This window comes from Babylonia areolata, chromosome 18 (assembly GCF_041734735.1).
Source record: "Babylonia areolata isolate BAREFJ2019XMU chromosome 18, ASM4173473v1, whole genome shotgun sequence".
NCBI classification, from domain to species: domain Eukaryota; kingdom Metazoa; phylum Mollusca; class Gastropoda; order Neogastropoda; family Buccinidae; genus Babylonia; species Babylonia areolata.
The window spans coordinates 11,504,539-11,512,038 of record NC_134893.1 but is presented as its reverse complement, the minus strand read 5'-3'; the positions used below and the strand labels follow the sequence as shown (position 1 = coordinate 11,512,038).

At 37.9% G+C, this 7,500-nt stretch overlaps 1 protein-coding gene across 2 annotated transcripts in view; it reads right to left on the bottom strand.

The window, feature by feature from the left end:
• LOC143292445 (uncharacterized) overlaps positions 1 to 5,479 on the bottom strand; it is a 37,732-nt gene extending 32,253 nt beyond the window's left edge. Inside the window, exon 1 of one of the 2 annotated variants that reach the window (XM_076602723.1) lies at positions 5,222 to 5,479. The gene's annotated coding sequence lies outside the window, so the exon portion shown is untranslated. The remainder of the gene's footprint in view (positions 1 to 5,221) is intronic. The other variant, XM_076602722.1, reaches the window with a different exon arrangement.
• Between the last annotated feature and the right edge of the window lie 2,021 nt (positions 5,480 to 7,500).

Here is a 7,500-nt window from a genome sequence, read left to right as displayed (position 1 = left end):
ATGATAAGAAAAATAACAATAAAGAAATAAATGAATAAGTTTCATAATGAAGAAAAAGAGTGACACAAATTAAAAATAAATAAATACATAAAAAAAGGAGAAAAAAGTACCTGCGTAGCTCTCTCTCTCTCTCTCTCTCTCTCTCTCTCTCTCTCTCTCTTCTCTCTGTGTGTGTGTGTGTGTGTGTGTGTGTAAAGAAAAAAAAGTATCTGCAGGTCTGTGTGCTTTCACGTGCTCACGTGCACATACGAATTTATATAAAGTAATCATACCAAAACGATGTAAAGTATCACCAAGCAAAACGAACACAACAGTCGAGTATACAAAGACATAAAACAGTAGTTTGATGACACAGAAAAAAGGAACTTAGAACACTTAGAGAACGGAGGTACAGTGCAGCACGCAACAGTCTGTCCAAAATATGTCTTGTTTCTCATCTGAACGCTATAAGACCCAAAACATAGCTCAGTGAACAGGGCAACATGAGTGAGTGAGTGAGTGAGTGAGTGTGTGTGTGTGTGTGTGTGTGTGTGTGTGTGTGTGTGTGTGTTATGAATAATATATACATGCAAATAAACTAATAGATAATCCTAGGAATATGCAAGTAAATAAATCAAGAAACAGAATGAATACAGACACAGACGAATGAATGAATGATTAGAAATTAAAATTAAAAAAAAACAATAAAATAATACATGACTAGATAAATAGATGAACAGATAATCAAATAAACAGATAAATAAATAAACGGATAAATAAGTAAATAAATAAATAAATAAATTTTGAAAAGTAGGGTACACATATGAGGAGAAGAGTGCACGGGCAAATGGGGCTGCCTGATTTTGAAGCATCCACAGCAACACTTGTTTGACTACCATGAAATTAGACAGAAAGAAAGAAAGAAAGAAAGAAAAACAAAGGCTAGTAGAAAGCCAGTACATCGAATTTAACGAAACTGGGTTGGGTGGTGGGAAAGGAGAGGAGAATAATTTTATTCGATCTCCATTGCTCTGCATTTTTTTTTTTTTTTTTTTTTTTTTTTTTACAAATGAAAACCATGGGACATTGCAGTCCAGTCAGAAAAAAAATCGAATCAAAATCAAAAAGTGAATACATCATGGAAGAACACACGTACATGCGCGCTGAGACTAAAATTTATACTGTTGTATTGGTGTTGTTGTTGTAGTTTTCAGAGCACAAAATACATAAATCGTCAACTTTAAATTCTTCTCTCTCTCTCTCTCTCTCTCTCTCTCTCTCTTCTTTTTTCTGTTCCTCTTCTTCTTGCTGTAACAACTCACACAGCCGCTCCTGTCAGTCTGCACAAGGTTGTGGTTCAGAGACCGGTATGGGCTGAGTGAGATGCTGTCACTACAGGTACTAGTAATTTGTCACTGAATCTATCTCATTCTGTCCTGTCAGCCCTTGTGTAGGGTGAATGATTGACTCATTGATTGATTTATTTAATCTGGTGGATTAATTTTTTTAAAGTTCAATCTTTATTCACTATTCATTTGTTTATCTATTTGTTTATTTATTTGTTCATTGATTTATTTATATATTGATTTCTTTCTTTATTCGTTTATTCATTTTCAATTTATGTATTTATATGATTATTTTTTCATTTATTTTCCTACATGCAAACGTCAAACATATTTTACTTTGATTCTTTTTTTTCCTTTCTTTTCCTTTTTTACGAGAAAAATAACAAGCAATAAAACAAAAGCATCTGCACCAAAAAACTTAAAACAGTTATTTAAGTCTTGAATTAAATCAGGATACGTGGAAAACTGAATTAAAAACACCGCACACACCCCCAAAAAAAACAATAAAAAGAAAGAAAGAAACAAACAAAGAAACAAAGAACGCACACTCGCAGCACCACATACAAACACCCACGCATGAGCACAGCCACATTCACGCGTGCGCACCGCATCACAGATATACATATAGAGATAGACGGTCGCATGCGCGCGCACGCACGCACGCACACACACACACACACACACACACGCACACACTCGCTCACACACACACACACACACACACACACACACACACACACACACACACACACACACATATATATATATATATATATATATAGAGAGAGAGAGAGAGAGAGAGAGAGAGAGAGAGAGATATTATATGGACATATCAATCTAACATGGATGATTTTCTCAATAGATACATACATACATACATACATACATGCATGCATGCAATTTTAAGCAATCACGGGCAAATCAGCGTTAATGATCTAATTTACTATTGTCAATGTTTTTTTTAAAACTTTCCGAAACACATTTCCAGACAGCAGGCTGTCATATGTCTGTGATCAGAAGGTTGTAGTCATGCTTTGAATAAATGTATCACAACTTCACCTGGTCCTCTTACAACAATGTTTGTTGTTTTTTTTTTTTAATTCATATTCAGTCCGGCACTCCCTCTTGTTTATAGACATACTGGGCACAGTAACAGCCATTTTGATATACATTTTGAGTAATAACCAGAAGAGAATGACATTCGATAGAATATTTCAAATGTCGTGATGTAAAATGTTACATGTCTCTGTGAGTTTGCATGTGTGCGTGCCTGAAATCTGATTCAGTGAATGACACAGGAAACAGATTACGAGCACCCAATTGAAGCCGTCAGTCGGCTCTACCCAGGTGGGTAGCCTGTTATGCAAATGACCCCAAGTAAAGCGCTTGTAGCTTGGTCTCCTACCGAGGATAGGCGCTATATAAGTATCTATATCATCATCATCATCATCACCATCACCATCATCACCATCATCAAAATACTGACACAAAAATACGATTATAACAAAAGCGTGTTGTGAGCGCAAAAAATGTCATGCGGCATGAAACGCCTGATTTGGTACTGTTATTCGTTTTTTTTCTGAATGAGAGAACAAAGAAGAAAATAAAACTGAGACATATATATGTATTCTGTTCACAGATAATATGATGATTTTCGACAGTAAATCCTTTTTTTTTTTTTTTTTTTTTTTAAAGAAGAAAAATCATTCGTCATAGTAATTTCAACAGTGAAAGATCAAAGAAATGACAAAACGGAAGAAAAACGTATGTAGGGTAGAACAAGGCCGGAAAAGTTTAGGCTCACGAAATTATAGATCAGATTATATGTAATAACCATTTGAAACAAACAAAAACGGAAAGATGTGAACAGAGAGACAGAGAGAGACAGAGAGGGGAGGGGGTTGAACTGGCTCGAGATCTTCATTATTTACCTACAACTTCATGTAAAAAAAAAAACATACACACACACCAAAAAGCAGTTTTTGGGTTGGGTTTTATTTTGTGTGTGTGTGTGTGTGTGTGTGTGTGTGTGTGTGTGTGTGTGTGTGTGTGTGTGCTCCAGTCAGAGATTGAGTATGGGGTAAACTTACTGTCCCTCCCTTCCCCCCTCTTTTTGTGTTTTGCTGAGTCTTATTTTGTTGTTGTTGTTGTTGTTTGTTTTGTTTGTTTGTTTGTTTTCGTTGTGATGTCCAGTGGTGTCGATTCACCCCTGTCTTGAAAACCCTATCTGCGACCACCCACGTGCTTGTCACCTTTTTTTTTTTTTTTTTTTTTTAACCCCCGTAAGATTTTTCATCCACCAATCTCGTACACATAATTAAAAAAAAAATTTTTTATGTCTTATTACATTATATGTAAATCATTCTGCATAAATATATTCCAACGTAGATCTAAAAGGAACTAACTTATTTCAAACCAGACTTCTACCATACTGTTGGGGATCCCAAACCACACGTGTTCCCAGACATGAGCACACAGTGACGGTACATATTTCCCTGGTGTGGGTTGCATGAGCGAAAGTAGCAGCGCTAAGTTGGCTTGTCGTAAAGAACGTTCTCAACTCCACGGTAAATTCCATGTACTTAGGAACATTCTTAACTAAGCAAACTTAGCACTGCAAAGATCGTCTAATGCAAGCAGGCCCTGGCAGCTGGTTCCAAGAGACCAGAATCATATGACTGTGACAAATAGTGAAGAGGAGAGAAATGTTAAATAAGGAATATGCACTTCTTCATCAGACAAAGACATCATTCAAACCACTCTCTTCATCAGACAAATACATCATTCAAACCACACTCTTCATCACACAAAGACATCATTCAAACCACACTCTTCATCACACAAAGACATCGTTCAAACCACACTCTTCATCACACAAAACATCATTCAAACCACACTCTTCATCACACAAAGACATCATTCAAACCACACTATTCATCACACAAAGACATCGTTCAAACCACACTCTTCATCAGCTTGCGCTGCCACCAGATCCGGGTGAATCACAGGGGTACAGAGAATTAATCCCAGTGACTTCCAGGCTGTGGTGTGAATGGTTTAAATTGATGTGCTTTTCTTGTTTGACTGAATCATGTGTCTTTTGGTTTGAATTATATGCCTTTGTTGTGGTTTGAATTGTGTGTCTTTGTGGTGATTTGGATTACGTGACTTTGCCTTTTGAAGAGTAACAATACATATTCCTTATTTACTTTGCTGAACAACTAAGAGAGATATTCATGTCAGAATCGTTGCAGAATGGGTAAAAGTTCATACTTATTTGCCAGAAACAGTTCAGTCATTGGAGGCCGTGAATATTGATCTCACGGCCAACATGAGAAAAGGTATATACTTCCATGATTTTATATCTGGTTTATATGGTTTCTTGAAAAGGTCATTCATAAATCTAAGAATTTGGTATAAGGATTGTTGTAAACTGAATCATTCATTATTCGGTCTAATTAATAAAAATTCTTCTCTTTTTTTTCGAGTCCGTGACGAGTCAGTCCAATCACCGGTGTTGATGAACTCTAAACCATCATGTGGCAACTTACCGACAGCATACAGAACAATTATCGTTTTCAAACTTGAGCCACACAATACAACATGCCATTTCAGAACTGTGCCATATACCATCATACTATTTCAAAATTGAACCTTTAGGCAGCATACCACTTCAAAATTGAGCCCCTTAAAGATGAAGAACACATGTGGCGATGATGATAAGAAAACAGCTTCGATTAAAACCAGTTTGGGTGATTACGTTCAGCTTAAACTTGTGTGTGTGTGTGTGTGTGTGTGTGTGTGTGTGATACGCTTAAACGTATATTCCTTAAACATTCACCTGCTGTTCACTACTGACTGCTGCGATATCCATATCAAAACTGTCACAAACAAACCTTCATCACAAATCAGCATTCTTTCTGTGGATCGACACCGTTCCTCAGCGACTGTTAGTTACCACGTCCATTTCAAAACTTGTGACAAACCTTACCTGGTCAGCTAGCTGGGCCTCCGCCAGAAGTGACCATGGGGCCAGTTCACTTATTATAAATGACTACCTTTCCCGGCTGGTCAGGTCCTGTGCACATTAGCCATGCAAAAGAGACCTGCACAAAGGGGAGGCTGAAATTAACTCCGTGGCAATCGATAAGCGAGTCAATCAAAATCCGTAGCGCGCGAGCTTGCGGGGCGATAGCGCTTCACACCTTGCTTTCATAACGCTGGGAGGGGCGGAGCTCTGCTGGACATCAGACGGACGGACATGTAATCAGTTTCTCTGCTCTGTGTGTGTGTGTGTGTGTGTGTGACTTGTGGGCGTGTCCTCACACTGAAAGAGAGATAATTTGGTCGTGCTGGGGTTATGGTCGATTCGAGGAGGTCTAATATCATGTGGGTGGTCTTTGATATCATGACACGAGTTCATGACTTTTTTTTCTTCACCATTTCATGATAATATCAAGAGAGAGGGAGGTTTTGTTTTTGTTTTTTAAAGAGCGCTGTTACTTGCAAAAGCAAATTTAACAGCCTTTTCCCGGCAAACTGAAAAGCGGAGCAAAGACGCATAAAAGCACAAGAACAAGAACAACAACTGCAAAGCAAATAAAACAAAGAAAGAAAAATAAACCACTGCAGAAGACGGAATTTACAATATTTACATAGAATACTGCTCACCTCTCTGTCTTTGATTCCTCCTCTAACATTTTGCTACATCTTTACCGCCGTCCCACCCATTTCTGAGGAGAGAGAGCGATAGCCACATGATTTTACTACCTATGCTAGTTTATTTACAAATGATTACCTCTTCCAAAAACAACTGAACTATATTCGTGATTTCAAAGACAACAACAACAATAACAACAATAAAAGTCGGGCACAGCTGTCAAATAGTTACAACATGAGGGTTTTAAACCGAAGTTTCGTGTTCAGTTCCCGACAGGGCCTGTTTGGTGATATTTTGATTGGTGAAGATTTTTTGACGATCTCACAGATAAAGCTTTACTTAATATAAACAGCTATGCTATTGCCTGTATCTTCTTTCATTATTCTTTTTTTTATTCAACATGTTGAAGACAAAATATTAAGGTTAAAGATTCCATATACTCTGTCAGAGATAATACACGAAAATACCCAGTGTATGTCATACAAGAAAGATGAATTGATGTTTATCGTATAGACAGAAGAAGAAGAAGAATTGTACAAACAATTCAAAGCAACGAAATTTGCTTCAACACCAATTCTATACCCTGTGCTGGGAATAGATGCATGCTGTTCCGATAGTACAGAATTATATTCTCCAAGGATATACCCTAGAAAAAAAATCCATCACTTGATATGTGTTTGGCGTTCTGCTGATTACATTACCACAAGATATTACTTTATTTGCAGTGAAAACAAAACAAAACAAAACAGAACACTATCAAACATATTTCAGGTGCACCAATTCCCTCACAGAGAGAGTGGGGAAAGAGAGAGAGAGAGAGAGAGAGAGAGAGAGAGAGAGAGAGAGAGAGAGAGCAAAGACAAGCCGGTGAGGTTCACTCAAAGCACTTTGAGTCAAAGCCTGGAGTGCAAACTGGCAAGATTGATCAGTGATAATGGTGGCATCGATCCCCGATGTTCTGTTATTGATGAGAAAATTGCAAGGTGATGGCGACCACTCTTGCTGCTTCCTGCACACCTGCATACCTGGACTGCTGGCAATATATATATATATATATATATGGATATGTGTGTGTGTGTGTGTATATATATATATATATATGTATATGTATGTGTGTGTATATATATATGTATATGTATGTGTGTGTATATATATATATATATATATGGACGTGTGCGTGTGTGTGTGTGCAGGTTGAACGGATCTCTCTTTGATCTTCGCCGCTTCAGCGCCTAGATCAAGACAAAGAAGTCATCTTGGAAGCACTCTTTGCTGATGACTGTGCCCTCGTGGCACACAGGAAGTCTGACCTCCAGCTTATCGTCAACAAGTTTGCTGAAATCTCCCGTCTCTTCAGTCTCACCATTAGTCTAGGCAACGCCAGAATCTGCAAAGCGAGCCAAGCTCTCGGTCGTCTGAGATCACTTGTCCTGAACTAGCACAATATCAGACAGTCCACGAAGCTGAAGATGTACAAGACCATCGTTCTCTCTAGTCTCCTGTAGGGATGTGAGA